Consider the following 20,662-nt stretch of genomic DNA (forward strand, 5'->3'; position numbering starts at 1 on the left):
ACGTGGAGAAAACGCTCTCATTTCATGGATGTACTGTACTCAGGACACGGACACACCAAAACGGGACATCAAAAAAAGCAGCGTTGAAGACGGTAATTGTAGGGACATCTAAGGTAAGAACTACGTCCACACGGACCCTGCGTTGTTGTCTGCTGATTAATACAAATATGTAAAAAAAGCTTTAAGCATTAAATGTGTTTTTTGGTGTGAGTCTTATACTGTAAATACAACAGCATTTACATATCACTAAAGCTCCCTCTATTCTATTTCTATTATCTAACATTGCCTCAAACTGTATAATCCTGCACCTGCATGTCTTCAGAGACATTGGGCTAGATTTACTAAGCTGCGGGTTTGAAAAAGTGGGGATGTTGCCTATAGCAACCAATCAGATTCTAGCTGTCATTTTGTAGAAAGTACTAAATAAATGAAAGCTAGAATCTGATTGGTTGCTATAGGCAACATCCCCACTTTTTCAAACCTGCAGCTTAGTAAATCTAGCTCATTGTTTATATCCTTGTATTGCCTCAGACTGTGTAAATCCGCACCCATGTTTCTTCATAGATTTTTTTTATATCTGTGTTGCAACAAAATACTGTTATACTACTGCATGATCCCTACATTACATTGTGGTTAATTACTTATCATTGCGTTACCTCAGAGATTGTGCTTTTCCTGTTTGCTCTTGATACTGTAATAAGCTCCAAAACAGTTTTTTTTTATTACAACGTGATTTCCTAACAGTTACATTACTTTCTCAAGGTAAAATGGGCAAAACCAAGCTGTGACAAGATGGGACTAACAAGTACCATCTTCCCCATCTGTCACATTGAATATTTAAAAATTGATGTGCCATATGAACTGTTCAATTATAAACAATTATAAGCAAAGACTTTAATACTAACTCAACAATCAATTGCCCATAATAACATTGTTGGAGGGTCTGGTAATGATGGTCCATCTGTGCCAGATGACCCTACTTTGAAAATGCGATGAGCCTGGCTTATGTACAGAGAAGATCATTTCAGGCTTGCAGTGATGCCCCAAAAAGAAGCTTCACTGTACATTCATTGAAGCCACGCACATACTAGCATCCCCTCAAAACCAGGCCCCATTAAAGGAACATGAGTTGTTCCAGCAGTATTTCCTTCACTGCCCAAATTCCATTTACTTTGACAATCCTTTTTGTATACTATTCACATTTGCAAACAAGAATTTCCCATTTCTATTACTCATACTGGGCCAAGGAAACCCCTGCAAGTCATCAGTAGCCCATGTGCTGATTTTTTTGGATTGACAAACTGCTGTTTTTATTCCCCCGATTGTTTAATTTTTAGTGCACACAACTAAAATTGAAATGTAAATGCATTGCATTACCCATTCTGAAAATACTCCTACTAAAAGCAACAGTATTACAAAATAGAGATGTTTACTGACCGCCGGGTTTTGGTTTTAGCTTTGGATCTGTATTAACTTTGTGCTTTGGTTTTGGCAAAACTGCCATTGCATATTTTGGTTTTGGTTTTGGATCTGTATTTTTCTGGTAAAATATTCTAAAATCACATAATTTTTATTGTCCCTACATTATTATAACCTTAATAACACAAATTTTCAGTCATTTCCAGTCAATTTTGACCATCTTACAGGTCACAATATGATATTCATACAGTTTTGGCAAAAGACTGCAGTGAGCTGGCTGGATGCTAAGCGACAGAGCAATGAAACAAACACATAGCAGTTAATATCACATCTAGGAAACATTGCCACACAGCAGTGGCAAAAAAAGGGGTGCAAGATGAAATAGTTCTTGGTCCCATCCACCCACTCACCCATATGTTAAAAAGGTTTAACAAACTCACACAGAAACAGGAGGGGCAGCAGGTACAGTTTAAGAAAGCAAGCAACAGTGCTATTAATGAACTGTAAGACTGCAGAAAGAGGCTGCTTAGAACAATGGCACAAACACACCACAGTTTATATTGCATCTAGGAAACATTGCCTGTGTCACAGAGCAGTGTCAGGAAAGAAAAGTGGTGCAAGATGGAATTGTCCATGGGTCCACCCACCCACAATTATGTTGGATGTTGAAAAGGACATGCACAGTTTAGCAAACCAAGCACTTCAGCGACAAGTGCCAGTTTTGTGGCTGAAGTGCTGGGATTGTCCCCCCCCCGACACAAAATAAGCTACCAATAGCTTAGCTGCCTTAAGCCCAAAAGTGCTGTTAATGAACTCTCCAGTGACAAGATGTTGATGTCATCATCCTCACCCTCATCCTCCTGCTCATCCTCCTGCTCATCCTCACGCTTATCAGTGTGCACATCATCCTCACACAATATTAATTCATCACCGCTGGAATCCACCATTACAGAAGTCTCTACACTTTGATGTATTTGCCCGTAAAGGCTTTCCTCATGGAATTTGTAGTTAATATTACGGCAGATCTGTCATGATTTTTTGAGCAATTGTTTTAGACCAGATCATATGTCAAATGTTGTGCTGACTCATCTACATCATCAATGGGTCTCTTGGGAAAGCTAAGTTTTGCAAAGCACATGGCAGTTTAAAACACATTTATGAAACATTTCCACACAGAGGTAGCTAAAAAGAAAAGTGGTGCAAGATGGAATTGTCTTTGGAGTTACCTGAGTGACTGCTCATAAACTAGTGTTTTCGGTGGGCCTAAGTGATGCCCCTAAACTAGCATTTTCAGTGGCCAAAGAGTCCACAAAGAGCCACATCTGTCACTTTCCTATCGCCTTTACTACCCTTAGGCTCCAAGAAAGCAACATGCATGTTAACTAATTGACCAATGATATGTTATGCTCTCAAGATTGTTACTATAATTTTCAAGAAATATTTTGAAAATCCCTGGCACTGTGTATAAGTTGCTACAAGGATTGGTCGCAGGTCACTGCCCTTTCGAGGTAAAGGTGACTTTTTGTCCTTTAGGGAGGAGGATCACTTTATCTGCTTTGTGAGAACAGTTCTTTGTGAGTCTAGAGGGGATGTAGTCACTCTGATGCCAGATTTAGCATTGGCCATACAGTAAGGGATTACATCCCTAGTTAAGTTGATTCAGGGTTAGCTTTTTCGCAGTGTGCTATCTCCGCCACCAATTTACCAATTGATTAAAATAAACTGTGACCTATTAATTTGCCACCTCAAGAAAGTGTCTGTGTCTTTATTTAATTATATACGTAAAGTTAATGTATAAGGGTGATGTGTAGAAGTAAGAGGCATCCACTATATGCAGTTTAGGATACTTATACAGGTTTCTCTACACAGACACATGAATGACTAAAACCTTTTATTTGTTGGATACTACATTTTGCTTTATTGTACATGTACACTTACATATGTTGATGAACAGTGGGGACAATTTTCTCAATTCATTTGACTGTTAAATGGGCACTATTTCATATAGACCTTACTATATTTTAATTATGACAACACATTTCAGGAGAGCAAAACTGTTGTTTCTTGTTAAGTCCTGCTCTACAGCTACCAAAATACATGATGTTGCAATTATTTTAAGCAAGATGCAGTTTTTTTTGTAAAAGGCGGATTATTTGTGATGACATCCATGTATTTTTCATGTCGAGTTTGCTGACCACTACATTTGTAGCCTGCAATAAAGCTCAAGATGTACAGATTGAAAATAAACTCTGCATCTCCATCTCTATATAAACAAGCGCAAAATGGTTTTAAGTCAGGGAAACAGAAATGTAAAGGAAAAAGCATTAACCTTGATAAAGAAAAAAACACCTTTTCAAGGCAAAATTAACTGTAGAAAAACATAATCTTGCATGCCATTCTTCACACGCAGTTGCAAGGAAAGAATCCGGCCTTCGCATTTCTGTATGAGTGCTAGTTCAACTTCTGCAACTGTCAAGTGAGGCATCTTTTAATAAGGTCTGTCATGACGATGCAAGACCTTGTCATTCTGAGTCCAAAAGAGGTGCCCAAAAACTTTTACGTGTAAAAGCCGATCTGGAAAAAAACAATAAAGCAGTAAAAGAAATTATGGGGCATATTCAATTGTTGGCGGAAACGCCATTATTACGGTAATAGTGCATGTTAAAACCGTTATGACTGTAGTTTTCTCGCTGGATTTCAGCTTGCAGCTCCCTGAGCCGCGAGCTGAATTCCAGCTTACTATTACCGTATTAACGGTAATAGTTTTAACGCCACGGGGATATTCAACAATTAAATATGCCCCTATATGTTCAGAAATGACACAGAATCCTGGGAGAGTCTATCCATGAGTGCTGTGTCTAAGCCTGACCTTTCTGATACTGTACTCATAAAGAAGCCTTCTTTCAACATTTCTGCAAATATGTGGATGAGCAGCCCAAGTGTAGCTGGTGATACACAAATTGAGGCTGCCACTTTGGATTAGCAACAGTATGAGGGGGATATTTGTGTACCTGACAAAGGCGCTAATGAGGATGTTGATGACAATGATGTTGTTTGTGTAAGTCCTGCAATAGTGTAAGCAGTTCTTGCACGTAAAAGAAGAAGGCCATTGTCATGCCTGAGGATAAGACCAAAAAATCCACCTCTTATGTGTGGAATTATTCTTACTCAAACAACTGACAACAGTTGTCTAGCCATTTGTAGCGTTTGTAAAGCCACAGTGAATAGAGGTAGGGACCTTAACCATCTAGGAATATGATTCATGTTACAACATCTGAAGTGAATTCCTAGCAAGTTCTTTTAAAAATCAGAAACTTATGATAGCAAAAACAAAAAGACCAGCATCAGCCAGCTCCCTTCTCTCAGCTACATCCCAGCACCTTCAATCTAAGCCACCAACAACTTCAGCATCATTATCGTCAATAGTAATTGGAATTAGTCCTGCATTCAAGTTGCTAATGCTAGATGACTCCTCCCCATCCAAGATTCCTCAGAAGACACCTTGAGCATTAGGCCTGCTGCTGCTGCTCTTGGTGCTGGGGGTGAATCTTCAACCCAGAAGCAGACCAAGAAGAAGACTAGTAGTAGTTTACAACAATTGACTGTTAAACAATTTTTTGCAAGAGGAAACAAGTATGACAGCTGTCATCCAGTCACAAAGCAACATGGGATCTATGCTAGTATTACATCTGTGCCCAATATCCACCATTTATGCAACAGGTTTTAGACAGTTATTTGAGGTCCTGTGTCCCTATTACCAAATTCCATCTTGACACCAATGTAGACAAGCAAAATGCTGTCTGTGTCCCAAAATATTTCGGGACATTTTAAACATTCTGAAACAGCATGTATGAGATTGCAGCAGCTACAAGAAGAATTCAATTTGCCCTGCCACCAACTGAAGCAAGTGGTGGTAACAAGGTGAAATTCCACCCTTTATATGCTTCTGAGGATGGAACAGCGAAAAGCCATCCGCGCTTACGCAACATAAAATTACATTATGAAAGGAGGGGGAATGTACTTTAATCCGGTGCAGTGGAAAATATTTGCGTGTTGTGCAAGGTGCTCCCAATATAAAGACCACTGAGAGAGCGTAATGGAAAGAAGTGGTTTTTATTTAATACCAGTTACACAGGTTTCAGGATGCAATGAATGGAAAAGGGGTAAGTGCAAGTCAGCAGGGTATGGCAGTAATAGCAAAGATAAATCAGTGAGCCACAGATGCAGATAATATGCAATAATATAGTTCAAGAGTCAGTGCTCAGAGGCGGAAAGGCAAGTCTGAGTCTGAGGCCGGAGAGGCAGGTAAGATCATGATTATCAGGATACCTGGAAAACTCAGGAGGCACGAGGCACTGGATGAGTCACAGGTGTGAGGACTCAGGAGACTCGAGGCACTGGAGAAGTCACGGGTATCAAGACTCAGGATACTCTGAAGACACAAGGCACCAGAGGAGTCACGGGTGTCAGGACTCAGAATACACAGAAGGCACGAGGCACTGGAGAAGTCACGGGTATCAAGACTCAGGATACTCTGGAGACACAAGGCACCAGAGGAGTCACGGATGTCAGAACTCAGGAGAATTGAAGCACAGCAGGAGTCACGGATATCAAAACTCAGGATACTCTAGAGGCACAAGACATCAGAGGAGTCACTGGTGTCAGAACTCAGAGTACACAGGAGACACAACGCACCAGAGGTGTCACGGGTGTGTAACTGCTGTAGACACGGGAGCTGAATAGCTGATACAGACTGTAGAAGCTGGATTGCTAGGAGAGCAGTACACTGCAGACACAATAACACAGAAGAGTCAAACGAGTCAGGGATCAAAAGCCACATGGTCCACCATGGTATCAGTGAGAAGCAAGTGCAGAGTCACAACAAAGCCAAGTCAGGGGGTCACAGGAAGAGGTGCAAAACAGAGGGATGTACAGAGGTGAAAACCTAGAAATCAATCAAGGATAGCACACTGGAGGACCAGAAGAGGTCAAGGCAACAGATGAACTGACAAAGACTGCTAGGACAGGCAGGTTTATATAGGCCAAGGACAAGTGCTAAGCATCCTGGAGTAACGAGCCTAGCTCTGGTAGGTTGGAGAGATGTCCAAGTACCACAGTGGGCCATTTGGTGGAACAATGGAACTGCATGCTGAATACCTATAAATGCAAAAGTCCAACATAGCTCTTGGCAGACATGAGCTGAAGGAGGCAGTTCGTGACACATTCGAAGTCATCATATGTGAAGTGAGTTCAGACTCTGCTAGCTTGAGTCAAGTCAGAAATTGAAGGAGGAGATGAAACAAAGAAATTATGCTAAGTATGTCAACTTGTAGATCACATACTTTATTTACTTTGCCAACAGTTATCAACATCTTGAAATCGGATCACTACTTTTTGCGACTGTGCTTGATCCTAGGTTTAGAAGCTCTGTCTTCTCTTTCTTTCCAACTGACTCAGATCTCAAGAGATGCAATGAACTCCTGGGCAGCAAGTTGACAGATCAAATGGTACATGACACGATTATATCTCCTCCTTCAGTTTCTCAGGCAACTGCTGCAAGGAAAATCTTAGCTTTCCCAAGAGACCCATTGGTGATGCAGATGAATCACCACATAATTTTGACATATGGTCTGGTCTAAAAGACTTGCCAAAAAATCGTGACAGCTCTGCCGTAAAATGAACTACAAATTCCACAAGGAAGGCCTTTATCGGCAAATACTTCAAAGTACAGAGAATTCTGTAATGTTGGATTCCTGCTGGGATGAATTAATATTGTGTGAGGATGATGTACACTAATGATTGTGAGGATGAGGGTGAGGATGATGACAGTGTAGATTGCAGGTGGTGGGATCTAGCTGAGAGAAGGGATCTAGCTGATGCTGGAATTCTTATTAATATTTTGGATAGAATGGCATGTTGGCAATTTTATGTTTTTCTACAGTAAGCTTTCCCTTTATTAGAGAGGCATTTTTTTCTTTACCAATATGAAAGTTTGTTTTTTTGGATTTCAGTTTTCCTGACTTAAACCAACAATGCCCTTGAGCATAGGGTTTGGTAGATGTCGTAGAAGGACTAGTATTATTGACTGGTGCCAGCAGCTAGTTGCCAAATTGATGCCACTGAACTATGGCACTGGAGACTGACAGGAACACTGCGACCCTTTCTGTTTCTCTGCGAGCAATGGCACTGGGCAATAGTACTAAGCAATGTCACTGGAGACTGGAGTTTGACAAGAACACTGCTACCCCTGTATCTGTAGGAGCAGTGGCACTGAGCAATGGCACTGAGACAGGGGAGTGACAAGTACAATGAGACTGGAGAGTGACAAAAATACTGCTACCCCTGTTTCTGTGGGACCAATGGCACTGACACTGTAGACTGCCAACAAACTGCCACCCCTGCTGTTTCTCTGTGAGCTATGGTACAGAGCAATGTCACTGCAGATTTTTAAGAACACCCCTATTGATTCTGTTTCAGCAATGATGCTGAGCAATGGCATTGACACTGTAGACTGCCAAGAGCACTACCACTCCTCTTGTTTCTGTGTGAGCTATGGCACTGAGCAATGGCACTGAGACTGGAGAGACTGTTTGAGAAATGACGCTGGCCAATTGCACTGGAGACTGACAAGAACACTTCTGTGTCTGTCTGTGAAAAGACGCCAGATCTCCATGAAGGGCGGTACTTATAGAATCCTAAACTTGTGAGATCCGATACCGCAACAATGACGTTTTGCCTCATTTTCAGTTCCGATGGCACGTGAAAGTACCGAGCCGGCTCGGCGTTGTTCAGGTGCCTTCAGTTTTCTGAAAACTGAGCCCGAGAATCTGTAATTACAAGAACAAAGATAAATATCTCATGGTGACACTTATCTTGACTTATCTTGACTTTAGTTGGGAAAACTATGGGCCTGATTCATTAAGGATCTTAACTTGAGAAATTTCTTATTTCAGTCTCCTGGACAAAATGATGTTACAATGTAAGGGGTGCAAATTAGTATTCTGTTTTGCACATAAGTTAAATACTGACTGTTTTTTCATGTAGCACACAAATATCAACTTTAAATTTTAGTGTACAAATAAGCTATCAAGTATTTGTGTGCTACATGAAAAAACAGTCAGTATTTAACTTATGTGCAAAACAGAATGCTAATTTGCACCCCTTGCATTGTAACATGGTTTTGTCCAGGAGACTGAAGTAAGAAGTTTCTCAAGTTAAGATCCTTAATGAATCAGGCCCTACATTATTATAGTTTACTCCTGTAATGCATATCATTATTTTCACTCACTTTGAATGTAATGTTTATTGTGAAGGTAGAATAGAAATACAGGTTTACTTTTCAATAATGCAGTTGGAATTTCCAAGCTATATACTTTCTGAGCTATTTAAGGTTTATGCTTCTTAAGACAGGAAATTAAAATGAAAGAAAAAATCCTGTGATCAAAATCAGAGCTAGGCATTTTGTTCACACAAACAATATTCAAGATTCAAGGAAGATGATGCTTCACACTGAAAAAATGTTTGTCAGTTAGCGACATCTAATTGCATGAGGTGTTATGATTATGACTTGTCACTCATATGGCACATAAAAAACATCTCAGTTTCCACAGAAATGTCAAATACGTAATAATTAAGAATTATTCACAGAGAGATTAAAATAAGAGAAGTTTATTAACCAAGTTGGAAAAACTATTTTGGGTATTAATATTATTATTATTATTATTATTATTATTATTATTATTATTATTATATGTGTATTTTTATGTGTTTATTTCAAATATATAACCTGTAATTAAATCTGCAGAGCATGGAAACATAAATGTTTACCCATAATTACAGCTTTATCTCAAATATGTTTACATGTGAGACTTTAACAGATATATCAATTAATACATTTTATTATTATCCCTTTTGTATTTGTTAACTTGCTATTTAGATTTAGTGGTCCTGTTATTGAATGATATGTTTGCCTTCCCTTCAACAATAGAGTCCTGCTCTCCCAGATCCTGTATCATTAGTGGTCCCTCCCCTTATTTCTACCATGGAGGACCCCAATAATATTCAGTCTTTCACCCTAAAGGACCTAAATTGAAGGGTGCAGACTGTGATCCCTGCCTCCACTACATAATCCAACCAGCATCCACACTGTGGAAAGCCCAGGCCTTTTGAACACTCTGGGCCTGATTCATCAAGGGACGTTAACATAGATTTTTTGTGTATCATTTCTAAAATTACTCTGCACATGCCTAAAACTGGCTGATGCATCAAAGAACACACCCACATTCAAATTTACTTTCAAGCGCAAAGAACACTTATTACAGTCTACGATTTCATGGAGGAAACAGGGTGTGGAAGGGCCATTACACCATAGTCAATGTACTTTAAGGGCATGCCAAAGTTGAGCACATGCACCAATGTCTGATTCAAGCTCTGGGCATCTCAAAAATACTTGTTTTTCAGCTTGCTCCAGCTACAGGGCTAGTCTAAGTGCCACTTACTAATGATGACGGGGGTGTATGCCTGCTATAACAGGTGTATGCAATCAGTAGCAGCTGTAAATATATATTTTATGTAGAGTAGACATTATTAATATCCTAATAAATGTTTTTCATAAGAAACAGATTTTTTTTTTGTTGTTATGTTTTGTAATTAATGCCCATATTATTACCAGGTGACATTAATCCAATATTTTTTGTGTGTGTTCTTTTGCAACTTTATATTCCACATATGTATTGGACGTATCCTGCAGTGTCTGATATAGTAGAACACAGCAGATCTACACCAGTATTCATAAGCGCATAAGCGCATTATCTTCAAATCTGTTCCTTGTTGAATTCAGGCAAGCATTGAACCGAATAGTGTGAAATCCGAAAAAAACGCTCATTGTGCTCAGTATGCATTCTTTGATGAATCAGGGCTTCTGTTCTCTTCATTACGTTAGGTCCTCAGAGGTTAAGGACTGGAAATTATTGGGTCTTTCTAGAGCAGTTAAAATAAGTACACACTACAGAAAATGAATCCAGATGCGATTTATGTAGCAATTTTACCAAGGAATGCAAGTCATGGTGAGCATGCCAATTCATGCGTACATACCTACACAATTTACCATCAGATCTGACATTTTCATCTCTCATAACTAAAGATGCTCACTGACCCCCGTGAAGTGATTTTGATTTTGGATCTGGATTAGCTTCGTGTTTTGGTTTTGGCAAAACCACCCTCGTGTGTTTTGGTTTTGGTTTTGGACCTGTATTTTTTTAGACAAATTGCTAAAATAAGCTAAAATCACATAATTTTAATCTTTTTTTTGTTCCTACATTATTATTAACCACACTGACACTAATTTCAAGTCACTTTTTAGTGCAAATTCAGCAGAAAAGCCTGCAAGGACTACTATTTGTATTTCAGCAATGACATTTAGCAATGGAGCTCTTCTCTTTGGGTGTACATAACATGTTACACTTTTTGGTGCAAATTCAGAAGAAAAGCCTGCAAGGACTAGTATATTTGTATTTCAGCAATGGCAATTAGCAATGGAGCTCTTGTCTTTGGGTGTATATAACACTGTCAACTTTTTGGTGCAAATTCAGAAGAAAAGCCTGCAAGGACTAGTATTTGTATTTCAGCAATGACAATGAGCAATGCAGCTCTCCTTTTTGTGTTACCTATTTAACACTGTAGAATTTTACTACAGAATTACACCAACCCTGACAGCACTAGTGTTTTTATTTTTATGCAATGAGAATTACCATTGGAGCTCTCCTTTTTGTGTGTTACCTATATAACACAGTAGAATTGGACTGCAGAATTACATTAACCCTGTAAGCACTATTATTTGTATTTTTCTGCAATGAGATTTAACACAGGAACTCTCCTATCTGTGTGTTACCTATATAACACAGTAGAATTATGCTGCAGAATTATGCCAACCCTGCCAGCAGCAAATAGTATTTGTATTTTTCTGCAATGACATTTAACACTGGAGGTATGGAGCACAATAAATATTTTTTGCACTCATGATTATGTGTGTTTATTTACTATGCCACTTGATGGTATCTCTTCAGTTTCCAGAGATCAGGTGAGGAACTGGACTCCATCTGGGACAAGTTGCGAGTGGCTGGTCTGGCTATTTCCTGGTCAGCCATGAACTGCAGCAGGTCAACGTAGCACAACCTGGATGCAAAGACATCTTCAGCTCCAGCCCCAGACATTTTTGAGGCCTCCAATTTATTGAGTTCCTTCTTGAACATAGTCCTCATGTTTTGGATTTTCCCTCTGACCCGATCTGCATTAGCCTCTTCATTATAGGGAAGGCTCACTCTTAACATTTCCTCATAAGCCCTCAACCTTTTCTGCCTGTTTGAGTAGTCTTTTGATTTGCTTTGCCACAAGCAGGGATGAAAATCTTTGTGAAAAGATAGCACATGTATTGTAATGTTTCCATCCACACATAACTCAAGTGACATATAAAAATGTACTTACCTTGCTATAAAAGCATTGACAACAGGTTTAAAAATTGTGTAATCAGCTTGGAGAGTACTAAAACTGTAATCAAAATTCTCAATGCTGAGCAAAAGCTACCACCCCAGACGAATGCTAATGAAGAACGAATGATCGCCCACTATGCTCTACTTTGCAGCTAGAGATGTTGTAATTAGTGCATACCAATTGTTAACGCTCACGTGTACAGTAGAATCATCTAGATAAGCAGAGAGGAACAAGACTGTCGTCAGCAGTGCGTGCCAATGCAGCTGAAGAGAAAGAAAAAGATAATAGTGAGGGAAGAATGGAGGAGGAAAGAGAAGAAGGGATGCCATTGGAAGAGGTGAAAAGAGCCAAACCAATGGGTCAGTGGGAGAAGGGGAGTCAGAGTGCTGGACCAACATGACTACAATTGTCACAAAAAAATTACAGGAAAATAAATAACAGAAAGGAAATAACAATGCAGAAGAAACACTTGGATAAAAAAGAAGCAAATTGCAGATAAAGAAGCGAAGGTCGGATTTGAAGAACAAGGAGCAAGGAAAGTTTGAAGTAAAGTCGAATGAGCATTAAAAAAGTGAGTATTAAGACATGTCATTAATACTTTGGAAAACTTGTTAGTAAATGGTCTTAGTAACGAACAATAATAATAACGATATGTAAGGATTAGTAAAACAATGCCATCTTTTACAGAATACTATTTACAAAATACTAGCTACTATCTACATCAACACAGAAAAAGAAAGAAAAGAAGCCATAGCCAATGTTTAAATAAAATAGGAAAACACAGACAAGTATTGTGGCAATAAAATAGGAACCTAAAGAAGGTAATGAAAAATCATTAAAAAGTTTATAAAACATAATAAGTACCCTGTGCCTATATGTGAATATTTCACATCTATATTTCAGTTGGTATTGACCATCACTACATGTATCTAAACAAACCCAGGAGGGACATCAGCACAAAATGATTTCCAGCAATGTGCAAGTTGAGTGAATGCTAACCGTTCCACTGAGTAAAAACAATGCCCGTTGCCCATTTGAATCTTTGAAATGAATTTCATTTTGGTTCTGTTTAGATACCATCGTCATATCAGATGAAAATTCAGAAGGAAAGCACGAGGGGTCAAACATGAATAGTTTTCTGGTTTCAGTGATGCAACAGGTGTGGCTGAAAAGATGTCAAAGTTGCAAGAATATATAAACACATTGAGGAAACATTAATGATATTAAAAATTAATTTATTCTACTTCAAAAAAAATTCTAGTGATTGGTATCACATGTCGGAAAATATTTCTGGAATGCTCTAGCCAGCTCCAAAGTCAAATTCTCTTTATAGCTTTATCATTGTAAAATTGTATGAACCACTCAATGAGGATTAAATGATCAGAAACATTTAATAAACAAGTTAACCCGTGCATGATACTCATGCATTCTAGTCAAATCAAGCTACTTAAGGTGTTAAAAAGGTTCTTGTCATACATTTGGGCCTAGCCCAGGCCTCCTCAGGGGAAGAGCGTTACTTCCCGACGCAAGCGCCCTTTTTTAACGTGATTTTGTCTACATGTCACCACCTCATCATTCTTCTCCATCACCTCATCCTTCATCTTCATCGCCACATCCTTCATCAAGCTACTTAAGGTGTTAAAAACTCCCCACTGTCACCCCCGGCAACCACCAACCACTCCCAACTGTCACTTCTCCTTCAAGAAATATATTGGTCAGTGTATAACTCTGCCCAGCAGGTGGCGCTGCAGCTTGTTTTTTTTTTTTCCACACACGCCACTAGGCATTTATATAGTAGATAGTGAAATCATATATACTAGTATAATATTATATTTCAGGTATTTGTTAAGCACTTCCATACCTGGCTATATAACATTAATTTGTGGTTGTATGTATTGTGACAAAGTCACTGGATTAGTGCTGAATGGCAGAGGGATGTGACCCAGACCTTCTGCCTTGTGTACATTAAAACACCAGGGAGATTGTTTGTGTGTGTGGGAAAAGCTTCCCAAACTGTGTTTCCCATCTGTAGGAAAATATGGCAAGGGTCCCTGATGTTATGGATGGACGGGCTACATTCATCAGGCCCATTATGGGCCTTCTTGGCCCTTCAACCTAGGTGTAGGGTTATTTGTACTGCACCTCTGTAGGGGTGTTTAAAAAAGCAGCCAGGCAGGACATGCTGTCTCTCACTGGCTGGGGACTGAGGCTGCAGTGTTTATTTGAGAGAAAGCCTAATATCTGCCTGTGAGTAAACCAAGCTGATACTTCTTGTGGTGTGTTTAGATTTGTTAGTCAGGAGAGACATATGTTTCGTGAGTGCTAGACAGGCAAAGTGTTTTATTTTGAAGTTTTATATTATTTCTCTGCTTTATAAAACTGTCTGAGGCCAGTTGCACCAAACGTTTGGTCTTCTGTGACTTATCTGCTGCTACACATTAGCTTCTACCCCAGGAGACGGCACCTGTTCCTCTTACTTGCTTACAGTATATATTATATGTTTATATAATGACAAAACAAATTTGTAAAACTGATATATATTTAAGGCATACATATATGACCACAGTCGAGTATCCATGCTGTACCCTTTGTGCATAAGGTGTTCTTGAAATGGTTCTACATGTATGACTTTTTTTTAAAGATTATATTGAGTGAACAAATAACTTTGTCTGGTTGGGGCATAGGATTGATTATGTATTATTGTGAGTTCATATTTAGTATAACTATGCATCAATCATTAAATGCTGCTTTCTTGAGAACTATGAAAGACAGTCTGCGAATAAATATGTTCTATGTTGAAAAATAAAAGTTTTTTTTAAAGAAAATTCTGGTCTATTTGGTGCCATTTCTTAATAAGTCTGAAATAAAGGCCTACATGTTGGACTTATGCTTTGGTACAGACACAGTGTCTACTTAGGTAAACTGAACCTATTGACTTGTCCATATGTTTTATAATGACAATAATAGGTTATATAATTTAGCTGCAGAGTGGAAATCTATAGTGTGCATCAGGGGCGGATTTGGAACATAAAGAGGCCTGGAAAAAATTCTGGAAGTGGCCTCATATGGGCGGGACCAAATCAACTGTAGGCAGGGCAAACACAAAAGGAAGTGGGATTAGTAGTAAACATACAGTTGGCAGACTGTCCTGCTCTCTCCTACCTGTTTTGATGCTTTCCCTATATGTGGTTGTTGGTGTCTCTTGATAAGTTGCCGCTTATCTGGATCCTGGAATGCTGGGAGCCCTATTTGGAAAAAAAATGCATACATGAAATTTAGAAAACTCCAACGAGCTCTGTTGTTAAATCAATAGCACCCACATTTAACAAATAGGCTTCCCTCCAACCCCAACATTAAAATATGTTATAAAACAGTTCCAACTGCACATTGCACTGCATTAAATAAAAAAACAAAACAAAGCAAAACTGAATAATAATCAGCATGTGCACCTCCTCAAATTCTCATCCAGCCCCATTGCAAGTCTCCATAGGCTGGTTTCCTCTATAGCTAGGAGACCATGAAATGAAAAGCAGCCTCAAACTTGTCAGTGCAGGGCTGATGCCTTTATATGGTGAGCACAAAAACCAGCATGCCCGACCAGAAGTTGGCTAAGCTGGTGGGCCTCTGGCGCCTGCTTTTTTTTTCCTTTAAAATGTTCCTAATAGGCTGTTGAGTCGAGTCTTGCCCCCTCAGCTAAAATTTGCCAGCCCTCCTCTCTGTCCGACTCTGGCAGCACTTTTCTATATGGTTTGGGAAATTAAGCAGTTAACAAGATTAGGACACCTGGGGGTAAATGTATCAAGCTGAGAGTTTTTTTGATTCTAGCTATCATTTAGTACATTCTACAAGATGACAGCTAGAATCTGATTGGTTGCTATAGGCAACATCTCCACTTTTCAAACCTCCCAGAAAACTCTCAGCTTGATACATTTACCCCCTGGGGTGTTAACTTTAGGGTGGTTCCAGTATAATGGCCAGGGGCCCTTAAGACTTGGAAGTTTTGTAACCGTAGCATAAAGACTTGAAGTAAAATCTGAAGGTGCTACATAACAAAGTGGTAGTCAATAGTAGCTTTACAAAATTTTCTGCATCAGCCTGGAGCAGAAACAGAAAAGACTGCATACAAGTAATACAAAAACCTACTTGCACTGACATACTGTGTCTTCAAGCAGAGTTTAAAAATTGCAGGTACTATCCAGGAAAACAAACAAAATAAAAAATCCAGTACTCAAAATTTGCAAAAATAAAAATAGCAAAATCCTTATTTTTAGCCTATAAAAGATGAACAAGTAAAATTTCAGAAACACACCTAATACATACAAAAACCAACAAAGTATATGTTATTGCTGTTCGGTTCCTGACAACTACACATAATTACTACACATAATTACTGGATATTCAATCACTGCTCTTAGATAGAAGATCACTGTTACCCCAATTATTTAAAACAAACAAACAAGAAAAAACTTTAAGAAGTGTAAAAAAACTATTGGATTGTTATCTGATTATTGTTTTGTTAAAGATTTTTAACAATCAGGGGGTAAATGTATCAAGCTGAGAGTTTTCCGGTGGGTTTGAAAAACCAATCAGATTCTAGCTATCATTTATTTAGTACATTCTACAAAATGAAAGCTAGAATCTGATTGGTTGCTATAGGCAACATCTCCACTTTTCAAACCCGCCGGAAAACTCTCAGCTTGATACATTTACTCCAGATGTTTTTTTACACTTCATAATAGATGAGACTAAAAGCCTGATAATCATTTAAATCCTTAACATAGGATCTTTGGGAATAGCTAAACTGATTTTTGAGTGTTTTTGAGTACTGGGTTTACCATTTTTTTGGATTAACTATTTTTTTTTTACAGATACAAACATACAAATCTTACATTTTAAAGGGTAATACATAACACAGACTTATCTTTCTAACTTTTATACTGGGGTGTATCAATTTTTTGTGTTCCAGTTATGCTAAATCAAGCAAATTAATTTGGTCAGTAGCTTGAATCACAGCCCAACATTCTTGTGTGACTAAAACTAAATAAAAGTTACAATAACAGTAGTTTAACTAACAATTTTGACGCAAATATTGCCAGTCTTTAGATGACAGATTATGTTGTTCTTTGAGTTTTCTGTTAGAACATTTATGACTGTCACCAGTATATGTCATACTTAACAACTCTCCCGGAAGGCCCGGACTCCTGGGAGAGCTGACAATTCTCCCGCATCTGCCCACTTCCTAGTGAAGTGGGCAGATTTGAAGCCCCCATGATGCGCTTCTCCGGTAATCGCATCATTTTGGCCCACCTACATGTTAAAATGATGTGTTTGCGTCATTATTTCATAGGGGGCGGGGCCCTGTCCCTTCACACCCACCTCTACACCAAGACTCCCAGAGGCCAATCAGTAAAGTTTGGCAACTATGGTGTATGTGTGAATTGTTGTTTTGTTTAATGTACATTTTGAGATCTTTGAGCAACGGGACTAAGGGAATTATATGGAAATGTTTGGCTATAATTTCTGAAATAAATCATAGCTAAGTTCTAAAATGTTATGGTATTAGGTTTGATTGTAATAGCTGTGTACTACCTTCTATCCCCTTCTACATCAAGAGGGCTAAAAGAGTGCCAAGCCTCTGAGCTAATAATTTGCATGGTCAACTTGCCACAGCAAGAGAGGGGTCTGGATATATCACAAATTTGTTGCTCCTCATTTCCCTAGCATCTTGGCATTACTGCTCTTTGCACACCATTGCACAAATTAAATTGTAATATATTGAAAGCAATCATTTTTTCTCCATAATGTATTTGGTAAACTTTTAAAAGGATGGCGAAATGCAGTGTGCAGTAGCTGTATAACAATATAAAAGAGTAATCTGATAGAATCTCTGCACTCCTTTCCTTTTATTTTATATTTTTGAACAAGCCTCAGTTATTACTGAACAGTAAATCCCCTATTATGAGCAACTTTTTTCTTACAGATTCCAATCCTTGTTTTGCTTTTTAAGAACTATCATATTTGCATATATACTAATATTAATATATATATATATATATATATATATATATATATATATAATTTGTTGATAACCCTGTATATACTCTTGAAATCAATATTATTGATAATAGTTTGGTTGGTTGAGCATCTGATTAGATCCAATCTGGTGTTTGTGTTATTTTATCCAAACAATAGACAAGCGATATTCCAGGAGATAGATAGATAGATAGATAGATAGATAGATAGATCATAAATATTATGTAGTATAACAGTTTAATGAAAAGAGCACTGGAATGTTAAGATAGCAAGAGTGCAATTTTAAATTGTCATCATTTCCATATGGTTGCATATTCTAACTGGACAGGAAATGTTGTAATATGAATTCTGTTCTTGCAGATGTATCATGGTCTATTGCTCCTTTCCCATTCAAAATGCCCAAGTTGTCAAAAAAGGTTATACAATGAAATGAGTAATACATTTATTTCTTTGGAATCTAGCAAAAGTCCATTGCCTGGATAGACAATTCAGTACCATTGCTTTCCATGCTCTTATGCCTAAATCATAGGGAAGCTAATACAAAATAATCTCTTGATTATGAACATTAATGTGACACTAAAAGGAAAGGCAGTTTGATATGACACTTTGCTTTAAGGTTTGAGAAAATGCTAAACTTGTCTGGCAAGGTCCCTATTTCATTGGAATTTTATTACATATAAGTCATTTGATTTCTTTGAAATTGCCAGATGGTTTTCCAAATATGATTAATGGCATTGTTACTTTATTTTTTGGGTATTTAGTGGTGGGTGTGCCTAAAACTTGTTGCATGGATAATAGAATAAATCTCCTTAATTAACAAGAAATAGAAAAACTGAATTACTTTAAATAAACTCTCATATAACTTCTGATCCTCTAGGTGAATAAACATAACAGTTAAGCCTTCAGTTTATATACATACATTTTTAAGATATGTCTTATTTGATTAAACAATATACTAAAGTTGCCCTCCTGCTGTATACAAGAGACTTCAGGTCAGTCTAGACATATAAATTGTTTTTAGTAATCGTGGTAGCATCTTGTTGTAAATGTTTGTTTGAGCGGGCACCAGATATCTTATGAGTTTCTCTAATGCTTTACTAAAGAAATTATTTTGTTAGCATGAGCGCAAATGCAAACAGAGATAACTTTTACCTTTAATCAGCATATCAGGGTAAGGCAAATGATAAATCAATATATAACCATATTTTTTACTCCGCACTTCTCAATATAGAATCTGTGCCTAACTGAAAAAAAAAACCCACAAAGGTGGCTGTTACTCAAACCAAATCAGGTAAGGTGTAACTGAACCAATGGACAAATACATTTTTACTATTTGAAGTATAATTAGTTATTTATTAGGAAGCAAATAGAAGAAGAATCACTAGTTAATGATGAAAAGTGTCAAGCACAGCTGATTTCAGCCTTTTCTCAAAAGTCATTTTAGTTACTACTGTATATTTCTATCTTTGGATATCAAGCTGAGTACAGGTTATATGCTCCAGTGATTTGTTCTTTAACGAAAAATTGGAGATACTCTTTGCTCTCATATAAGAACACTATATGTCTGCACTTTGGAGCTTATTGCCCACAATGAGAATATTAATACTTTTTAAATATGAAATTCAACCCAATAACATCAATTAGGACTAATGGTGAGTCCTAATACATGACATGTTCGGACCATCTTACATCTTGAAAATGGATCCTTCACCACTGGTTTCAGAAGGAAGATGTAAAACACCAGGGAATACAGAGGGAAGGGTGCATTTGAAGCTGTTATGCTACCTACGTTATTTAATTACTCATTCCCCAGTGTGAAGGCATCTACAAGCTATGTTGTATGTGGTGAGCCATGCTCTATCATCCACTAAGAACGCTGGCCCATACCATCTCTTTTAGTGTGCAAACCTTTTTTGGTTAACTACCCCAACTTTAACTTGTCTTGCAGCCTTTTCCACAATCTCTGGATATTCAGCTATGCTTGTCTGCAGAAGGTACCCCATATTCTGTAAAGACAGAATAACCACCTGCTGCAAAACATGGTTAAAATTCAATGGCATACCCCTGAGGAGTCCTTCACAAGGTTGTTCTGTAAGAACTCTGCCAATGTAAGCAATTGGGACTAGTCATCCTGCACATCTGAGAAAAACTGCTCAAGGGATTGGTTAGAATGCTCAATATGTCTGTTTGACCTTGGGTGGTACACGTATAAGAAGTGGAGTAAAATGTCCAGTTCTTTGCAGAAGACCCTCCAAATCTTAGCCACGATCTGCACCACTTATTGGGACACAACCCTCAAAGGAAGTCCATGCGCCCAGAAGACCTCTTTGGTGAAGATCCTGGAGAAGGTTTGGAGTGATGATGGCAGTTTTTCAAGCCTTAAAGTGGCACTTTTTGGAGATCCAATCGACTACCACAAAAAATGGTGATAGTGGGGAGATGGTACAACTTGGGAGATCTGTGATGAAATCCATTGACAGCACCATGGCCTCTGTGGAATGGGCAGGGGCACCAGGACAGGGTTCCTGGTGGCTTGATGCATGCACAGTTTGTGCCGAATTGAATGAAGAAGGCAATATCCTTCCTTACATGGTTCCTCACCCACCAGAATTCCTAGTTGACTAAATAAATTGTTCTCCTGATGGGGAATACTCTGTCACTTGTGAATCATGTCCCTATTGCAGGACCTTCAGATGATAGACAGGATGAACAAACCTTTTAT

This window comes from Mixophyes fleayi, chromosome 9 (genome assembly GCF_038048845.1).
Source record: "Mixophyes fleayi isolate aMixFle1 chromosome 9, aMixFle1.hap1, whole genome shotgun sequence".
Lineage (NCBI taxonomy): Eukaryota > Metazoa > Chordata > Amphibia > Anura > Limnodynastidae > Mixophyes > Mixophyes fleayi.